Raw genomic sequence first — 21,071 nt, 5'->3', positions numbered from 1 at the left:
GGTGTTCAAAGGTGGCTGAGGCTTTACACATTCCAAATTTCATGATTGTGAAATGCCATAACCTTTGCCCAATGGAGAAAGCAGTCTTTTCCCAGGCCTCTGGTACTAAGGTAAGTTGCCAGTATCCAAAGTGTAAGTCCAAGGAGCTGAACCAGCTGAAGCCACTAATGTGATTCAAGGCATCATCTATACATAGTGTTTAACTTACTGTAGTCAACACAAAAGCGGCACTTGTCATCCTTTTTCTTGACGAGAATTGCTGGAGCTGACCATGGACTTGATGACGGGAAAATCACACCTGCGATTTCCCACATCTTTTCTTTGGCTATCTGATACAGTATTTACCAAGCAGTAGCCAGTGAGGCCACACACGGATTGGAGCAGCACTGCCTGAATTGTGGTGCTGAAGCAAATCTGTTGTGTTCCAGTCCTCATCACAAGCAACAAATATGTCCAAATGCTCCTCCAGCAGAAGATGAAGTTGTGAGCGCTGGTGTTCTGGGAAATCGACTATGCTGCATTGCCATAAAGCCACGACAACTGTACTGGTAGTGGCAGATGGAGGCTGTGCAGGTGGTTGTTCAAGTGTCAGGGTCTCCCTAATGTTTGAGCTGTCCTTTACCTTTTCTGACCTGGAGGATGAATGCCACTGTTGGAACCTGGTAAGAACCTGGTTGATTATGGTTGAAAGGCTGTGGTCACGTTGTGATCCCAGCAACAGGTATTTCTCTCATCCACAAATACAGCCTTCCTTTTCCAAAGTCCATGACCGCTCCGTTAGCTGCCAAAAAATCTGCTTCAAAAATGCACTTATCTTAAACTGGAGCCAACTAGAATTTGTCTTTAAACCATAGATGCCCAAAGGTAACTCATAACAATCTTTTTCTCAATATTTGTATTTTTTCTCCAGTGACCATTTTCAGGGTGTCCAGTGCAGCTTTCCAGCCTTCTGGTGGTTTTTACTTCTTCTCTGGTAGAAGCCCCACCTTCACCAAACTGATGTTGAAACCAGTGTCTAACAGGAAACAGATTAGATTTTTGCAGCAAAAATGAGTGCTACTTGAGGGGCCCAGCGCCCATTGGTGAAAATGTTTATTTGTGGAGGGCTGGGGTAATGGGGTGATGCCTCTCTCGACGAATCGTCCTAGTGAAGTTTCCCACTGGCTACAGATGAGGCTCTGGGCACAGCCCTTCTTATGGCAATCACCTATACCTTATTTCTGCTGGGTGGCAATCTGATTCTATCTCATGTGTTGTGTGTTTTTCATTCAGTGGTCAACAGTGATTTTCAGGTTCATCAGGTAGACACAAAATGGCCTCAACCTCTTCAGCTTCTGTGAGTGCCTTGCTAAGGCTCCTAGGCACTGCCAGCTGGACTTTCTTGTGGAGCTTCAGGGATGCCAGTGCCCTAAGGAAGTTTTGAAGGGCACTCCGGTCTTGGAGATCTTCAGGAAACTCTGGGTATACCACACAGATAAGCAACAAGATGTCGTCTGCCAGAGCCCTGAGCTTCCCTTTGCTAATTCTTTGCTTAGTGAACAGGGAGACTACATATGGCACCTTCCTCTGCCTGGATCTCCTCTGAAATAATGTCAAGAATGCAGTCAAGTCTCCCTTGTCCACAAGGAAAGATATCTAGCAATGCATTGCTGCTTCCCCCTCAAATGCCATACCCAAGTGTCTTGCTCTTGTTTGCTCACCCCATATTTTGTGTCATGTGTCCAGGTGCAGCTGCGTGTGGTAGGTTTCCCATGACATCTGACCATTGTATCTTGGTCCTTCCTCTTAGGTTAGGCATTCCATATCCCCGATCTCAGCTTCATGATTCTCCATCAACAGCTCAGAAGAGCCCAGCAAGTCTGTATTGGGTCACTGGAGCATTTGGCTCCTTGTCCTGCTTCTGATAGATAGATAGATAGATAGATAGATAGATAGATAGATAGATAGATAGATAGATAGATAGATAGATAGATAGATAGATAGATAGATAGATAGATAGATAGATAGATAGATAGATAGATAGATACTTTATTAATCCCAAGGGAAAATTCACTTACTCCATCAGCAGCATAATGATAAAAAAACAATATTAAATTAAAGAGTGATAAAAATGCAGGTATAACAGACAATAACTTTGTATAATGTTAACATTTACCCTCCCAGGGGGAACTGAAGAGTCGTATAGTGTGGGGGAGGAATGACCTCCTCAGTCTGTCAATGGAGTAGGACAGTGACAGCAGTCTGTCACTGAAGCTGCTCCTCTGTCTGGAGATGATACTGTTCAGTGGATGCAGTGGATTCTCCATGATTGACAGGAGCCTGCTCAGCACCCGTCGTTCTGCCACGGATGTCAAACTGTCCAGCTCCGTTCCTATAATAGAGCCTGCCTTCCTCACCAGTTTGTCCAGGCATGAGGCGTCCCTCTTCTTTATGTTGCCTTCCCAGCACACCACTGCGTAGAAGAGGGCGCTTGCCACAACCGTCTGATAGAACATCTGCAGCATCTTATTGTACTGTAGATGTTGAAGGGCGCCAGCCTTCTAAGGAAGTATAGTCGGCTCTGTCTTCTCTTGAACAGAGTATCAGTATTGGCAGTCCAGTCCAATTTATCATCCAGCTGCACTGCCCGGTATTTATAGGTCTGCACCCTCTTCACACAGTCACATCTGATGATCACAGAGTCCATGAGGGGCCTGGTCATCCTAAAATCCACCACCAGCTCCTTGGTTTTGCTGGTGTTCAGTTGTAGGTGGTTTGAGTCGCACCATTTAACAAAGTCCTTGATTAGGTTCCTATACTCCTCCTCCTGCCCACTCCTGATGCAGCACACGATAGCAGTGTCGTCAGTGAACTTTTGACTTCTGACACAAATGTAACACAGTGTGGTGCTTTCCAGTGCTAACCTAATGGAGTCTTGATCACTTTATGCTCTTTTTGTATCTTTAAAAGGACAGCTAACTTTAATACATACAAAGATAGAAAAAGTGTGTGACTTTAGAGGCTTTCTATTTTTATAGGTGCCAACTGCCACTGGTGATGTAATGCCAACTCATACTTTTGGTGACATCACAGGCTGATGTTTCTTTTCCAGTGCCATTACAATACAATTAAAATACATTTTAATATTTTGTACCAATCCTATAAACAGGTTTGCACTAAACAACAAAAACAAATGACATGGCAGCTGTTATTTGTATATTTTGGTTCATTTACCCTATTTTGAAACCAGCTTCAATCTGCTTCAGAGTCTTAGGGTCACCCAGCTCTAGATGGTGTACCAGGCAATCACAAAGACAATTTTAAGTCACAGAGACTTAGGGATGTGCAGACAACTATCTCACTGACAATGACCCATCAAGGATTCAAATTCAGTCTCCTGGGGCCTCATGTATAAATGGTGCGTACGCACAGAAATGTTGCGTACGAATGTTTCCACGCTCAAATCGCGATGTATAAAGCCTAAACTTGGCGTAAAGCCATGCACATTTCCATGGTAACTCATACCTTGGCGTACGCAATTTCTCCGCTGGGTTTTACAGACTGACGGCACCCAGCGTCAAAGCAGTGCTACTGTTCCTGTATGATCACCCTTTCTTTCTTAGCTCCACATTCCTGACGCGGCTTTATAAATACACTGAAATTAACTGCATATTGTTTATTAGTGTAATGCATCTGATTGTAATTAACCTGTAGCAATATAATGGTCCAGGGAATAGCCATAGTATTCCAAATACCATAACTGTTTTAGCGTTGTTACACTCACTGCATCTTGTTCTTCTTTTTGCTGCTCCCGTTAAGAGTTGCCACTGCGGATCATCTTTTTCCATATCACTCTCACTGCACCACTCGGAGTATTTATATCACTGTATCTGAGTGTATCACAGCAGCAGCTGATCGGAAAGAGAATTATTGGTATACAGTTTCAAGTACACACTACCTCAACCACGGCAAAAAGCGTCAAAGCCTTTCTTGTACGGACCTCGCGTTTCAGAAACAGTTTCATCCCAAGAACTATAAACGCACTCAATCAGTCCATCAAGTGCTCCTTGTAGAACTGTTTGTACTTATAAGTACAATTACCTCACTGTAAACTTTTTTTTTTTTTTTTATATATTTTTATTTTATTAATTTTCATTGTAATCATTCCATACAAACAGATCAATTTATAACCCAACAAAATTGAAGACAAATCAAACCCCACCCCTGAGAAGGAGAGCTTAGCTAAAGGAAAATTGCTTAAGGCTTTTTAATAAGGCAACATTAAACAAAGGAAAGGGAGAAGTAAATATATATGTAAATAAGAGATGGAGAAGGGAGTTAAATGCGGTAATAGTTATTTCTCTTATTCTAAAATAATATTGATTAAATCCTGCCAGGTTTTGAAAAAATTTTGTACAGATCCTCTAACTGAGAATTAGATTTTTTCCAATTTCAAATAATATAAAACATCGGTTTCCCACTGACTTATAAGAGGAGAATTAGGGTTCTTCCAATTTAACAAAATAAGTCTGCGTGCCAAAAGTGTAGTGAATGCAATCACCGTTTGCTTGTCCTTCTCCAATTCAAGTCCATCTGGAAGAACACCGAACCTCACTGTAAACTTACACTACAGTTATAATATTGCACAACCTGCGCTACTTTATAAAGCGCGTATGATGACATATTGACAATATCATTTTTAAGATGAAATGTAGCAAAATATGTTGCTTATAGTATACAGATAAAAGTTTAACTACATTTAAATAATCTGCATTGTTAATAATTAAACATGTGAGGACACGGTGCTGCAGCGTATAGCTAGTTCACGGATAGCTCCTGCCTTGTGCTGTATTATTGCTGGTGCTGACGTGACACTGGAAGGATAGATGGATAGAATAATTAAACATGTACTACGAAGATATTTCAATGTTCCTTAAAAGTTTTGAAGAATCGGTGTTCTAAGCTTACAGATGGCTTAACGTCTATTACAGAGCTGATTGTGTGGCGATTGGGTATTTGGAGAAAGAAAAGTACGTTTGAAAGAGACAGTACAGTAGCTTACTGTAATAAATTATTTCATCGAAGGTCGCACATGGTGCAGCAAGCCTCTTGCGTGAGATATGAACAATCACTGCGCCACCGTGTTCCCATGTTTAATAACATGTTTTCATTGCTATCATCATGAAAATGATATCACGTATACATCTCAGTATTTTAATTATTCAGAGAGCTGTAATATCTCGAATGTAATGGATTCTGTGTCCTGTCGGAGAAAGAGATAGAACGGAAGCACGTAGTGATTCACACACATAGAGCACATAGAAGATCAAATACAGAACAAAGCATTTAACGTGCTACTTGAGAAACTAGTAAAATAAACGATTTTAAGATGAAGTGTATGTGTTCTACTTTAATATCAAAATAAACTAAGTGATTAAAGTGGAAATTTCAAGATTAAAGTTGACATTTCATGCTTTTTTCCCACTGTGTGCCAATTTTTTTTGTCTGTACCCTAATAAGCTTTCATATGACACTCAGACGGTGGGCTACGAGTCGCCTTTTCACAGCGACTTTGATATGTGATTTCTTTTTTATTTTGGGTACTGTGCGACTTTGTGAACTTGATCTTTCGAGTTTCTCCGACACTCTGTCATTCGATCAACTTTCTTTTGTTGATTATACCACTGTTTAAACCAACAAATAGTAGGTTTTTCCTTTGCCTCCACTTGGTATTCGCTGAAATTCTTATATTTTCCCCTGTGCTTTTCCCATTGTCTTTTCTACAGAAATCTATTTATATTGATTTGCATATTCAAAGAGGCGTAATTCTAGGAGGAGTTGGGGCGGGACAGAAGGCGCGTGCACGTGCGTTACTTTTCACGCTGATCGGGATTTATGTAGTGGAAGAACGTGAAATTTTGCGTGCGCACAGATTCCTGCATCTGGATTTTTCTATGCGTACGCACAATCCCGCTTTTGTGCTTACACCATGTTATAGTGTGAGTTCTACGCATGGCGTTATACATGAGGCCCCTGGAGTTTTGAGACAAAAGAACTAATCATTGTGTCACCATTCTACCTCTTACAGTATCCAAATGTGAAATTCTATATGTGCTCTACATGTTTAAAGGTTTAGATCATATTTAACACCTGGTAATATAGTCCTGTGGCATTCAGCCAGGTTACAGAGGTAAGATTGGTTAGATACATTTTTTAAACATGTTTTTATTAACATGAGAACAACACTCTGAAGAATTAATTTAGCAATGTTGTTTAAGAAATGAAAATCAGTTACTTATCAAACAAAACAAAGAATTAAGGGACAAGGAAAGCACACACTGTGAGGCTATGAACTGGCAGTTGCCTTGGTGGCGCCACAAACCTGCAGTTGCCTCAGCAATGGACAAGCAGTCATCGACAGACACATCAACCGCATTTTGGTGTGAAGCACAGTTGAGGAGGGTTTCAAAGGGTCTCAATATTCTTTCCAATATGTATATATATATATATATATATATATATATATATATATACACACACACATACAGTATATACATATATACATGTATACTAGTCATTTAGCCCGTTACAATAACGGGCACTAGAACAGTAGTGCATAAACATTAGTAGGAACAGTCTATATTAAATGGCAAGGGACTTTGACCTCATTCTTTTTGTTGGTCGTATTTTTCTTTCTTTCAGCCTTTCTTTTGTTGATGTTTACTTGCTGAGCTGACCGTTCTTTGTGGGCTGCCGCCGTGTATTGTGTGTCTTTAATTTTCTGTGACAGTAATACTGTCTTGTACGTCCGCTGGCTTGTACGTCCGTAATATACAGTACCTTTAATTTTCTCTGGCGGTAATACAGGCGTGTGCGTCGGTAATATGCCTTTAATCTCCTCTGACAGTAATACTGGCTTGTATGTGGCTGTAATATGCGTCACTGTATTGTGTACCTTTAATTTCCTCTCGCAGTAATACTGGTTTGTATTTCCGTAAAACGCCTCTAACTTTCTCTGACAGTAATATCGTGCATCGCACCGTGCCCCGCGCATGCGCACTTCACCAGAAGCCCCGCGCATGCGCAATTCACCAGAAGACACACACACACGGACACCTGGGCGCACACAGGGATTTTATTAAAGAGGATAAATGTCAGATGCGGCAGTCTACATCTCTGAAATATCTGGGATTTTTATTGGCTTGCTGGATTTTAAACACCCTAGAAAAGTTTATTGGCATGATTTTATGGACTATTTTATTTTTGGACTTATTTATTGCATTGTTTACACCTTTGAAAACACACTTTCTCAAAGATTTGAACAAACTGTTATTCCTTAAGCTAGTAAGTCTCAAAATTGTTTACAGCCTAAGCCAGGTTCATCCCTGGTCATGCCTATCATTGCCATAGGAAACGGGCAGTACCAAGGCTGCACACAGGACATCACAAAATCATTTTTATTTTCATGGAAATGTTTCTGTGCCTTTGTAATTTGTCCAGCGTTTTTCAAAATCTGCATGGTTTGTAGTAATTTTTTAGGTTGGTCAAGCAGACTTTATGAATGTTATAGGCACTACATTTTAAGTTTGGTTTTCTAATGGCTTTGAGTAATTCAGTAGCTTCAGTTTTTATGCCAGCACTTCTGGTGGATTTAGTTTTTGTCAAAAACTCAGTGTGTGAAATAATTCAGTATCACACTCACAAGTCAACCATTGATCCAGTAAGCATTTCATTGTTTCTCTGTTATGCTGTGCAGCTATGGTGGGTTGTTTTGGAAATATAAAAACAAAATTTCAGAAGTGTTCAGTGTCAAAATAGCATGATGTTATTGATGGATGAAGCAATAAATATGAATCACCTCTGAGCTGAATGTATCTTGAATGCATTTGTGCATATTTCTTCCCTTCTAGACATAACACTAGTCCAGTCATAACAATAACAATGACACTGACATTGCGAAAGGTCTTCAAGAACAGGTAGGTGAGAGAGATAGGGTGTCACACTGTTAAGTCATTGACATTGACAGCAGCTTTCATCATACCATGTAATTTTGATTTACACACCAACATGTCACTCCGGTTTCCTCCCACAGTCCAAAGACATGCTGGTTAAGTGGATTGGCGATTCTAAATTGGCCCTAGTGTATACTTGGTGTGTGGGTGTGTTTGTGTGCGTCCTGCGGTGGGTTGTGGGACCCCCGTGATCCTGTGTTCGGATTCAGTGGGTTGGAAAATGGATGGATGGACACCAACATGTTATGGAAACATTCTGTAGCCTGTTTGATCGTTGCACTATTCACCGTAATTTTGACCTCCTCGACAATTTCTACTGCCACAATATTACTTATCAGCTCTATTACTTCATTTTGAATGTTATGTGAGGGAACTGTTGGAAAGTTTTTGAAAGCCAGCACTATTCCTATGTATTGTCTCAAACTGTATTTAGAGAGAAAGAAACAGTCAATGCCACCCTATTCTTAGCTATTAAATAAATCAGTGGTACCCCTCAAAGGTAGTTAATTAAATATAATAAATTAAATTTACTTTCTTGTGGAACACTGCTTCTTTTGTTCTTTCCATAAGCCGTACAGGTCTGCTACCTTTTACAATTAGCATTCTTGGTAATCTTGTACGTCCCTATCTGCATCTATGGTCATGAACTTTGGGTAATGACCAAAAGGATGAGATCATTTCATTTTCTTCTGCAGAATAGAGCTACTGACCCTCCGAGAAAAGTCAAATGAGTTGGTTCAGGTATCTGATAAGGATGTCTCCTGGATGCTTACCTGTGGAGGTTTTATGGGCATGACCAACTAAGAGGAGACCTTGGAAAAGATGCAGGACTCTCTGGGAACATTATGTCTCCCAGATGGCCTGGGAACATCTTGAGATCTCACAGCATGAGATGGCATGTGTTTGTGGGGAAACTGACATAAGAGCCTCATTGCTAAGACAGTTGCCCCTATGACCCGGTGGAAAATGAATGCATGAATGAATGTTCATAATGCTACTAAATGCAGTGTTCACTGAAATCAGGTGGGTGAAATGCTTCAAGATGTAATTACACTGAGAGTGTTAATTTAACAAGAAGGTCATGTGAAAACACTGGAAGCCTGTCATACCAAGTGATGGCAACAGGGGTCTTCTACATGGTTCAGGTAAAGTCCTGTTGCAGAATTTAGAGAACATAGGCCAGGGTGAACTGGGATCAAAAGTATAAGGAGATTTGACTCAGAATAGTAAAGTCTTGTTGTAAACCTCTAGGCCTTCTAGGGGCATTCCAGCATCTAAAAATAGCTCTGGAATTTGCTCTGGAACTACACAAATACAAGCCTGAGGTATAAAGCTGGCACAGACACATTATGCATGTTTGTTTAGAGGTGGGGGGGGTCAGGGGGAGTGAGTTCAATCTAGTGGGGAGGTTGTGTGGCCAAAGTATAGGAGAATAAGTAGGTGTATGGGAGATGATCTATTAAGTGTGGAGTTGTGCATCTTATTTGGGATGATGTGTGAGTGTATGTGCCACCCCATCTATCAGATACATTGTGATATATTTTCTATCTGTTCATGTGTTTCTTTGTGCTCTCTCACTGCTTTATCCTTCATCTCTGTTTATTTTGTGTATAACTAACCTTTTAGACCATTGGTTTTGAAATTTAGTTCAGAAAAGGTTGGACTATATACACATCAGGGGGACTTCCCAGCTGGCAAAAGGCTGGAGAAACATGGGAGCCACTTGATGATACATAAATTCTTGTAATAGACTAGAGCCCTGTTGACAGTCCTTCCTTCTGCTCGATAATGCTAAAATAAACTCCAGCCTCAGGTGGTTCTCAGGTTTGAAAACTGGTTGATAAGTAGATATTCAAATTAAAATTAAAGTTCAAATTTTGTTTAATTTGTTTAGGGACATTTTTACATTGCAAATCTTACTAGAAGAAGTTGAAAATAAATGGATGAATGGATTGTTATGATTTATTTAGAAGTACATCTAAAGTGGGTTGCATCTGTCAGTTTAGACTTTAGTAACTCACCACACTCGATATTAAAGTAGATTTTGCAGTAGTTCAAATAACTGGGCCATTGCACATCTAACTGTTTATGTATTTATTTTAGTTTTCACTTTAAAAGCTGTCATCTACTGACAGGATCAATGAAATAAAGACTCTACCTCTTTATTCTGTTCACTTAATGAGGTGCTAATAGATGTTTTTTTCTTTCCATTGGATACTTTTTTTCACCAGGGTCTTCAATTTCAAGGTCTTCTTACCAGAAATCTAATTACAGTCAAATAATGTGATGTTTTTAAATCAGTGAAGTCAACATTTAACAAAAAAAAAAAAGTATCTAGGTTCTTTGCAGAAGACATTACAAAATAATCCACCTGTTTATAGGATTAAAAGAAAGTGCTTAGGATAGTGCATAAACCAAAATGCACAAGATGTGACTAACAAATTACCATGTTGTTTTAAAGTAGGATTTGATGTGGTTCATTTTATTTTCATATAGATTACCATTGTTTGTGAGTTATGCAGAGAGAGTGCTAGAGGGGCCGCTTGGGGATGCCAATTATAAGAATGAATGCTTTTTTCCAGGAAGGTGAGGAGGGCTAATGATTTTCATGGACTTTAGATTTACCACAACAATAACTGGCTGTCTGATACAGAGGAAAACTCAATAACTGGTGTTGACTTGTGTGTTCACCTTTAAATGCTACAATAATATAAGGTATCTAAAGAAAATTAAAAAAATAATGTTTCACTAGTCATTCATCCAACAGATTTGGCTAAATGTTTTTTATTTTGTTGTATTTTATACAACCCTATAATGAACATTAACAAATTTTTAAAATGATGATAGTTTCGCTAGTAAAATACAAGTTGTTTCATTACATGAAACCCAGTCAAAATTATTTTAGGTTTACACATATAAAATATTTCAATTGATTTTGTAATTTTTATTTCAGAGAGTTAATTTTTTTCTGCTCTATTTGGAAGTATTTTAAATGAATGTGTAACAATTTTGCTTGGGAAACAGCTTGCACCAGTCCAGCGCACATTCACAGTGCATTGGCATAGGACGGCAGATAATCTAATCATACATCTCAATCAGCTATTTGCAATGTTAACTGTGAAGGTGAGGCCTTTACTTCACCACAATATGATTATGTGTCAAAAACTGTTACAAGTAGGTTTTTTATTAGTGGTTATGTGTTTTCTTCAAAAAATCATTACCTTATTTTTTAAATAAATGGTTTGATATAGTATATACATACTATAATACATATTTTTATCATTTTATCCTGATAAAGGTAAAAAATGTATAATATGAATGAATTACCTTTGATTTTTCAGGACAACTGTCAAACCCTTAAATTCTGTTTATTCGTTAAGTCAACCACTGTGATTAACTTGTGCAACAAGACCCTTGCACAGACCTGATCCTGGACATCTGTAGTCATAACTGACCAGTGAGTGAAAGATTGACACACAGACACAAGCAATGTCATAAGAACAGAACGTCTGTTTTATTCTAGCATGTGCCAGTCATTCACAGTTTTGTGATATGCAACTATTAAAACACAATTCAATGCAATTACATAATTAAGGAGAAAAAATCAAAAGTAAGTGACCATATACAATATATCCTGTTGTTCCACATAAAAAAAGTTGAAGAAAAAGAAACAAAATAATTGGTCTTCTTACTCCTTAAATATATAGAGTTCAGGGTGATGATTTCCCTAGTAAATGAAAAGTTATAAATAAGTGAAAGTGGGCACAAAAATAATACACGTCACAAAAACTCAAACACCTCCACAAACTCCCAATCAATCAGAGGTAAATATGTGCTGTATACAGTATCTAATGACAGAAAGCATGCTACTCTTCAGTGCCCCGAAATACTCAGCAGATCCAACCATAAGCCCCTCAGTCTGAAGACAGTCAAAAGATGACCTCATATGGTTGCACTTCAGTTTTACACTCAGAGCAGGTTTTACCTTGCCAATCCCAGCTACCACCCACAAGTGTTCAGCCATTCGCATCTCATCTCACACTCTAACCAGATGTATGCTCTCTATATCTTACCTTACTTTTTCTCACACAAGTGTGAATGGCGTTGTCTGCTCAAGCAATATCCTTTCTCTCTTACAGCTAAAAACTTTTCTTACTCTCTAAATTATTACTCAGGATCCTATAATCCTACGTCCATATACACCGGCAACTCATATACGTGCACATCTCTTTACCATAGCGCTACACAATTGCCCAGACGTTGCTCCATTTAAACCTTGAGGCACACGCCCGATTAGTAGGCCTCTGAGTCACATGCACATCCTTGAGAAAACCACACACCAAAGTTCATCCTCGCACCGCTATGATGTAGATCCTTCTTGAAATGCTGCACCTTAAGGGAGGTGTTCCGATAACTGTTTAGGCTTGAATTTATTATTAAAATTACGAATGAATAAAACAGTGACATGGCTTAAAGCAACAACCTCATAGAAGTTAAAATGAATTAGTTTTGTGAAAATTCCACTTGTCAGAAGGGGGATACACAAGATAAAAGACCACCAAAAATAAACCCTGGTAATTCCAGTATAAAAAAACCTTTTCTTCAAATTGTCTATAGGTTTTTGACTCTTTAGGCTACAAAGGTATGTCTTCCCATTATTTCACTTTGAAAGTCTGTAACGCTGAATTTTGTTTTTTAAGGAAGTTAGTGCTACTGCATGTAGTAATGAAGAGCATCACAAAGCAATTAGGACATAATGAAGACAAAAATGTTTAAATAAATAAATAGGAACAGATGGTACATAAATCTTAAAACATGATAAAAAAAACTTGTGAATAAAGCACTTGCTTGAGAATTATCAAATTACAGATGTCTAGCATTGTTCAGAACATTAAGAAGTATCCTCCAATGTTTATCTTTTTATGTTCTTGACTAAAGTTTAGACGCACCACAAGCTCCACGTGCCTTTATTTGTGTAATATCCAGTGTAAGAAAGCCATTGAGAATGTGTAATGTTTAAAGTTCTGAGGATTTGCAATGGTGCTTCCAGAGTGTAATATCTTAAAAGTGGCTGCATTTGATGTTTCTTATAATATTGAGCAACACACTGTAATAAGTAGGGGTAGTTAATTCAAATAAATTATCTAGTACAGTGATGTTGCTATAAGTTACACACATTGTACTGTGCATTTTATTAGAAATAGAAACCTGAGTTTATATGACATTTTATTTATTCTTTTATTTTTATCAAAGAGCACACTCATACATTAATGCACACACAAGCACTCATATAGGTTAAAACTGATTTGCCAGTTTGTTCTTTCAAAGACCTGCCAATTTGGTTTATGCATTTGCTGCATTTGTCAATGTACATAAATTGTCAGTTTGTTGTTTGCCATGACATTTCTAATTTTTCTATTCATTATACAAAGTGACATTTTCAGTGTTCTACCAAAGACAATGTAACTTGCAGACAAATTTCCAAAATTATTATTCAAAATAGAACTCAACTGAAACACGTACTCCATTTCTTATGGTAAGGAATGCAACAACAATAACAACAACAACAACAATGAGTTCCCATCCACTTAATAGATGATCTATAATAGAAAAATAATTGGATGGAAGTCTTACATCTGTCCTAGTTGCTCTTCTTCATTGAAACAATCATTTCTGATTCTTTGCCAGATGTCAAAAGTAGAGATAACAGATGGTATGTTAAGAAGGAAAATTAAAACCATGTCTCTATCTATTTGAAAACCAATTTAATCCAGTTCTTGTTCGCACACACATACATGGACCAACTTGCACTCATACTGGTTCAGTGTGACTTTCTTCAGTAATATTTACAGCAGGAAATTGCTGCACTATAATGTTTCCTTTACACAGTATACTTACAACTTTATCAATAAATAAATGTCTCTAACCTTGCAAGCTTACATTCCTTTTGTTCTTGTAATTTAATATTTACCTGACATCCTATTATTCCTAGAAAGTTGCATTGTGTAGAGTAAATATACATGTCAGGAGTGATTTGTTACTTTATTTGATTGGACTGCTGGAGTAAGTCGTTTCTAGTATTTGTGCCAGAACAGAAAATATGTTGGATGCTTGCATTGATTCTGTAGATTTCAGAGGACTGAAAAAACTGAGTCAAGGTTAACAATGCAGTAACTGAAGAAATTAGGATAATTCCCAGAAATGTTAAAAGAAAAATTTCTTTGATTTCTTCCACGGTAGGAAATCTTCTTTCCTTCAGTATCAGTTTTAATTTCAGAAGCAAAACGAAGTGACAGGGAACAAGAGCTTAGTGGATATAGGGGTGTAAAGCAACAACCACAATGTTTTTGGTTAAAAACACTTTGACATTGCTGTGTGGGCAGGTATGTTGTTATGGTGCAAAATATTGTTTTAAGTGTGCCACAACTATGGACGTTTTTTCTGCATGCTTTCCTGTATATGTCTCTGTACTTCAATGTGATGCCACTAAATAGCAGTCTTTTCACAGGGAACAAACTCTTTATGAACAAGTCAGTCAATGTCGAAAAGCATGATCATCATTGTCTCTTGAAAATCTGTGGCTCAGAGAAAAAAAATTGGAAAATTTTCTCTTTGACTGTGGAATAAATGACAGAAGTACACATTTGATCAACTCGACACTTATTAACCAGACTACAGGGATATAACACCTGGCCACATATTTGATAAATAAACCCTTTGCCTGATTTTTGGGTTCCTCCTGTAACTTTTAATTTAGCTATGAAATTAAATTTCACTAATAAGTATATACATATAGTTATACATTCTGTTTTCAGTTACATAGTTTCTTTAATAATATAGTTAAGATAAAAAGAATACATACTGGCAATCAAACACTAAACTTGAAGGTCACACAAAGAAAAGGGCTGGTAATTAATGAGGTTGAAAATAAAATAATGAATTAGCATGAGGAGTATCAACATAGAGAAATTTAAAATTAGAGGAACCTGGATGCATAGATTACTAAACTGAATGTTGTGAGGGACACCATGCTGGGACCAGCATCTCAGCCAGAGTTGGTTTGGGGTCCTTACCTGGATGGGACACCCATAACATAGATGAACAGGGAAGAGCAATACTTCTAGCTTATTGTCTCCCCCTATATGCTGGATATTGGTACCCAATCAGACACCCACAGGAAATGTTGCTAGCACAGCCCTGCTACGGTACGTGGGTGCCTCTAGAGGGTGCTGCAGGAAGTTATACTCCCTACTATTTGGGACTTCCTTAATGCCCAGAAGTGCTTCCAACAGGGAAAGCCCTGGCACCCAGGAAGTACTCCTGGGTCCTCCATAAAAGGGACTGTACTACCTTGTCTAGCTGGGAGCAGAGACAGGCAACAATCGCCTAGGAGAAGTAGCAATGTGAAGAGAAAGAAAGAGAGAGAGCGAGAGATATAATTGTTATACCAAAGGTATTTGTGTAATAAAAGCCCTTTGTTTTGAACTCGGGACTGTTTTGTGTGTTTGTGTTTATGGTTTAGTGGCGCCCCTAGACTTCACAATGTAAATGTTAGACTTTCAAAATTGGTTAAAGCAGTTCAAATGAAAGAATAATTGCATTGACAACACCAAAGAAGCATGACAGACCAGCCTTTGAAACTGCATGAGTGGAGATTGAAATAAAGGGGAGTAAATTAGGAGTAATCTTTGCCCTTTAGCATGTTTAAGCTTTTTCTCAGTTAGATTGACTTTATCAGTAAGTCAACATATAATCTGCAGCAGGCAGTACAATGTAATACTAATGTCTAGCAATATATTGGCATTTTAACAGTTTACAACAAACCTGTATGTTGCAATCAATATCTGAGCAGTTGTCTTAATTGGAATAGACAGTAAACGTAGTGTTACACAGTGTATTACATTTTCTGCAGGTAGAGTCAAACGTCTACTTAATTTCTCAAATCAAGTCAACTGGCCTGCATACTAAACCTTCTAAAAAGATACACAGACAAGGAATATAACAGTGAAATTTAGAAAAAATCCCTCATTCAGATTTAAATCTTCAATGTCTAATTAGGTTGAACAATAGTAATCTGGTTAAGAAAAATAAATAAATGTTTTACCCTGAATATTATGACAGTTTGTTTGCTGTACAGGTGGGAAACATTGTTACAGGACATAGGGAAAGTCCATCAGTTTTTGTAGTGATTCTACACATTGATGTGTCAATGCAGAATAATGTGGCTGCTCTGCTGGAATGCAGTGCAATTTTGATGAGGACCAGAAGATGAAAAGGCAAAAGAATTGTCACAAAAGAGACAGAGGTCAAAAACCAGGACGTTTTTCTGACATTTTGGTCACCCATGGTCATGGGCATCTTCTGTTACCGAGGACACCTATTGTCATGAACCAAGACCCCTAGTGAGAAAATGAGACTCTCAGACTACGGTTTATTCAGCAAAGTGAAAATTAATGGACTGTTTTATTTTTCCTTGTCATCTAACAAATACCAATACTTTAATTCAATAATTAAATAAATTGTGTCTTAAAATTCTCATCACAATAATAAGAGTTTTCCATAGTATTTGAAGAAAAAAAACATATGCTGTAAAAATGATCCCAATCCATGGACCTCCTTCCTGGTAAAAGCAAAACACAGAAAGGTAAACTCTCTTCATAAGTATCTGGGATCAAAACCAGATGTGCCATCTTAAGTTTCTCAAGTATCAGTTCCGTGCCTCTTGTCAAGCATCACTGGAGGCCCCGACATACAGTTTTGACGTACCAGTCTTCCCAGCACTTTCTCTCTCCCCACCATTCTTGCACTCTTCATCCATCACTTTTTTCCTTCCTGCTTTCACTCTCTCTGAATCTCCGAGATTGTGTCCCTCCATATTTATGTCCTCCTCTTCTGTCCCTCTATTTCAGTTGTTCAGGGATCGAATCATGCTTGCCTTTCCTTCCTGCTCTCTCTTTTGGTCAGCAATATGGGAGCACAGGGTTACAGCTCCACCATACCCTTCAAATCTGTTGAGGTAAAACAACAACACTCACAACTGTCCACCTTTACTCTGTCACAGCTGTACTTAAATAAAATTATGCACACACACACACATTCATACATGAAAACATCACTATTTGAAAACACTATGCCATTTGAATATGAGTTGTCATTTGAACATGTTTTTTTTTTCCAATCTTGTCTGTACTCCACGTTATGGTTCATGCTACTGAAAATGCAGACAGACTTCTACTTTTTGGGTGCATACACCGTCACCATGACACTGCCAAATCTAAAAACTAGCGTGGCAAATTGCTCACATAGTAAAGTGACTATAGCTGCAGGTGGAAGTTCCATTTTACTTTATGATGCCAAGCAGAGTTGTGCTGTGGTGCTTCAGTATATTAGCCAGCGAAAGTCCTGTGAAGAAACTGTCTGTTGTTACAGTTCTGCCTTTGTCCAGTCTGATAGTGGTCACGGGACATCATGTATTTGATTGCTGGTACAACAAATAATTCTGAGCAGGTGTCAGCCACAGTACTAACACTTGTGAAAAGAATGGAGATAAACGGCATCAACTCAGAGTGAGAGAGACAAGTTCGTTGTACCACGTGAACTGACAGAATAAAACTGAATAATAAAAGAACAAGTGCTAACTTTTACAAGTAGCCATAATTTACACCTGGTGTTACAGTCTTAAATCAAATGTATGTTTTTATTATATTATAGTAATAATAATAGCAGCTCACTACTCAAAATGAGGAGGGCCCAGTCTCGAACCAGCAACCTTTCAGTTTAAAGCAGCAGCTCATACCTATCCAGGAACATCAGTCAATTGACATTTGAGCTTGGGTTTGTAACTCATTGACAGCAACATGTAAATTGAAAGTCTTTATACACATTATACATTTCATGTCATTATTAGTATAACATGGAAAAATTTTTTGCTTTAGGTATGTGTTCAGCATTTCTCGTCTCACATTTCCTTTCATCCTACACTTACCCAGATCTTTGAAAACATGGAACACACATGTATGTATTCCAAATAACGATATACTGTATTATTTACCAAATACAACTCCAAGCACCTCACAAGCAGATAAGGAGTCTTGGCTTGAGCTGGGAGAACTTTTTCCCAGAGTTGAGCTCAATCAAGCGGGGGGATAGGATAGCAGGCTGCTTGTTGCTTGTGCTGATCGACATATTTACAAAACAAAAGATGCTGATGGAGAGGTGCAAAGGAATTTAAAGTGGGCCGGGATTATGAGTTTTTTCGTAGGCTTCAAGGATTCTAGTGTTAAAACACCACCATGGTGTTTCAGTGTGGATGGGCAAAAATGTTTCTTCCTGTTTCTTTTTGTATTTATTTTACTCTCTTGTTATGTTATTTTATATAGCATTTTGCTTTGGTCGCTGGTGCCACTTTTGTGACTCGCATTGTTTGTGTAAGCCATGGTGCTTATTAATAACCAGACTTCTTGCTAATGATACATGACATTTAGGAGTAGACTATAAAAAGCGGCATCATGTTAGGAGCAGTATACTCGTTTTGACCTAAATAAAGAAACAATTCAAATCAATTTTTTAATGTTAGATTGTTAGATCTTTTGGGTTCTGAAAATCTCCTTGTAAGGAGCACACTGGGGCTCCACCCTTGACTTTTATTTTGTTTTATTTTCTGCAGTTTTCCTTTTTCATTTGCTCATTAGCTCACTGTGTTTGGAAAATTGTTCTCAGAAATTGTCTTTTGGTTAATAATTTTGTATTAGTTTTTATCATGTTTTGCAATTAATCCTACTGATATACTCCCCTTAGCAGCTGATGGTTCCACTATTGTTGCTATATGTAAACAATTGCTAATTGTAATTACTTTTGTTTTCAAGGTGATCTGTGCGGACCTTGACAACTGTTTTAGGAAAGACAGGATGGTTTGCATTCTAAAACAGTACCACCTTTGACTGGGGGCCACTAGTGTTTAGCCTATGTCAGTTTCATAAATCAGTTTTATATTCAATGAAATCGTAACTATACAAACCTGCTTTTTTTCAGAAAGATGTCAATATAGTCAGTGTCAACAGTTATCAATTGATTAAAGCAGTGCTACCAGAAATCACAACATCATATAGTAATCAATCTGAATAAATATTTTAAGATATTTTTAAAATGTAAGAAGAAAATTCCGGGTTTGCTTTGGTTCATTTCAGTCTTTAGTATAGTTATCCTACTGTAGATAAAAAATATAGTATATGCAAATCTGTACAGTAATATGTATGGTCTTTAACAGAATTACAATGCCAAAACAGAAAAGTTAAGATAAAATTTGGCCTTCCACAACAACCTTCCTGGTGACATGTTCTGTAGCTCCTCACCTTCTCATAGTTTAAATTTAGCTGAAGCAGAGTTTGGCAGTCAGCTCTGGCTGTGTTTCAGCATTTGAACACATTGATCCATGCATGCACTGTGGCAGGCTATCTCCTTGGTGAACTCCATGGTTTTAGCCTTTGCTTTTAAAATAACTGATCCTCTTCTGAGAGGAATTACTTGGCAATTCCACATAACTGCCAGGCTAAGCTATCTTCTTTATTAGGTCAGTGTGTATTTACAACACCCATTAAGCCAAAGCACAAAGCACATGAGCCCTAAAATGTAACTATTTCTACTGTATCAGCAAGCAACTGAGTTCCTCTAAAGGTTTGTATACATTGCATAATACAAGAGGTTTTACATAAAATATTGCAGAAATGTGAAAAATGTACATAAAAATGTGTACAAAAAAATCAGCCTGACCACACAACATGAAAATACACAAATTAAAAATTCAGATATTTCTTTTAGAACGTTATTTTACAAATTTTATCTGGAGTGGGCACCTCCATGTAATGAACTACACAATTCCATCTTTTTTAGTTGCTTAAAAACAAAGTAGCAATTTATTTTAATACTGTATTATGTCCATCCTGGAGTGTTATAATGTTTTTAAACCCATTTAATCCTATTGCGTTTTGCTTATTCTAATTCCTGGAGTAAAGAAAAGCCATTGCTTATGAATAAAATAATTATTAGAGAAATTTAATCAAAGAGAAAATTGTCAAATTGCACATAAAGTAATCATAAATAGAATCAGACTTATTATATGCAGTGTTGTTGACCGTGATAAATTCAAGAGTCCAGATAAAATGTTGGAGTGCCAGCGGGGTCAAAAAGCCATTGCATATGAATATATTAATGAACAGAGAAATTTAATCAAAGAGAAATTGTCAAATTATACATAAAGTAATCATAAATAGAATCAGACTTATTATATACAGTGTTGTTGACTGTGATTAATGCAAAAGTCCAGATGAAATGTTGGGGTGCCAGCGGGGCCATGGCTTTTACTTGAAATAATAAGTAGAACCAAAGTAACAAGTACATGATAGTGGAATATCGAACAAAAAGCTACGCTCAGATGTTGGCTGCAGTTAGAAGACTCTACAGTACAGAGAAGTCAGTCTTCAGGGTTGGAGCTCTGTCGGGTGGGTGGCTCATCTCCAAAATGAGATGCCTCCTTCCATGAGTGCCCTGCTTTTATAGTTTGTGGACTAGAAGATGCAGAGTCAGTTGCACTGAATGGATTTCTTCTCGGAGCAGTGGGTGGAAAAACAGACAAAACAGTCTGATTGCACCTTGTGGGTGGTATTGCCTACCTCTGACGTGCCTGGAAGGTGCTCCTCTGACACGCATGCATGACAACACCATAAGTGTGATGCCCCCGTTGTCCACAGCTTCTTGGCATTACCCATTTCCCTGGACATAATAAAGAGTGTGACTCCAGCTTATTTGGTGTTTTTATATTTATAATTATTTAGACAACTTTGCAGAGATATGTTTTCACTTTGGCATTAAGGAATATGTTTCTGTTGATCAGTGTCTACAATAAAATGTGAAAACCTCCAATGGGGTGAATAGTTTTTAGAGGCACTATACATTGTCTTGTGTGCATCTTATTGGACCTGTAGTAAACAGCTAATTTCAAAATTTTTTAATATAAATTACAAATTTAATATTTTTGGTTTTAAGGCTAGGTAATTATTGCTACAAATAAACATGGGCATGGGA

Source organism: Erpetoichthys calabaricus, chromosome 7 (assembly GCF_900747795.2).
Source record: "Erpetoichthys calabaricus chromosome 7, fErpCal1.3, whole genome shotgun sequence".
Taxonomy (NCBI): Eukaryota; Metazoa; Chordata; class Cladistia; order Polypteriformes; family Polypteridae; genus Erpetoichthys; species Erpetoichthys calabaricus.
Note: the sequence above shows the minus strand (reverse complement) of the source record.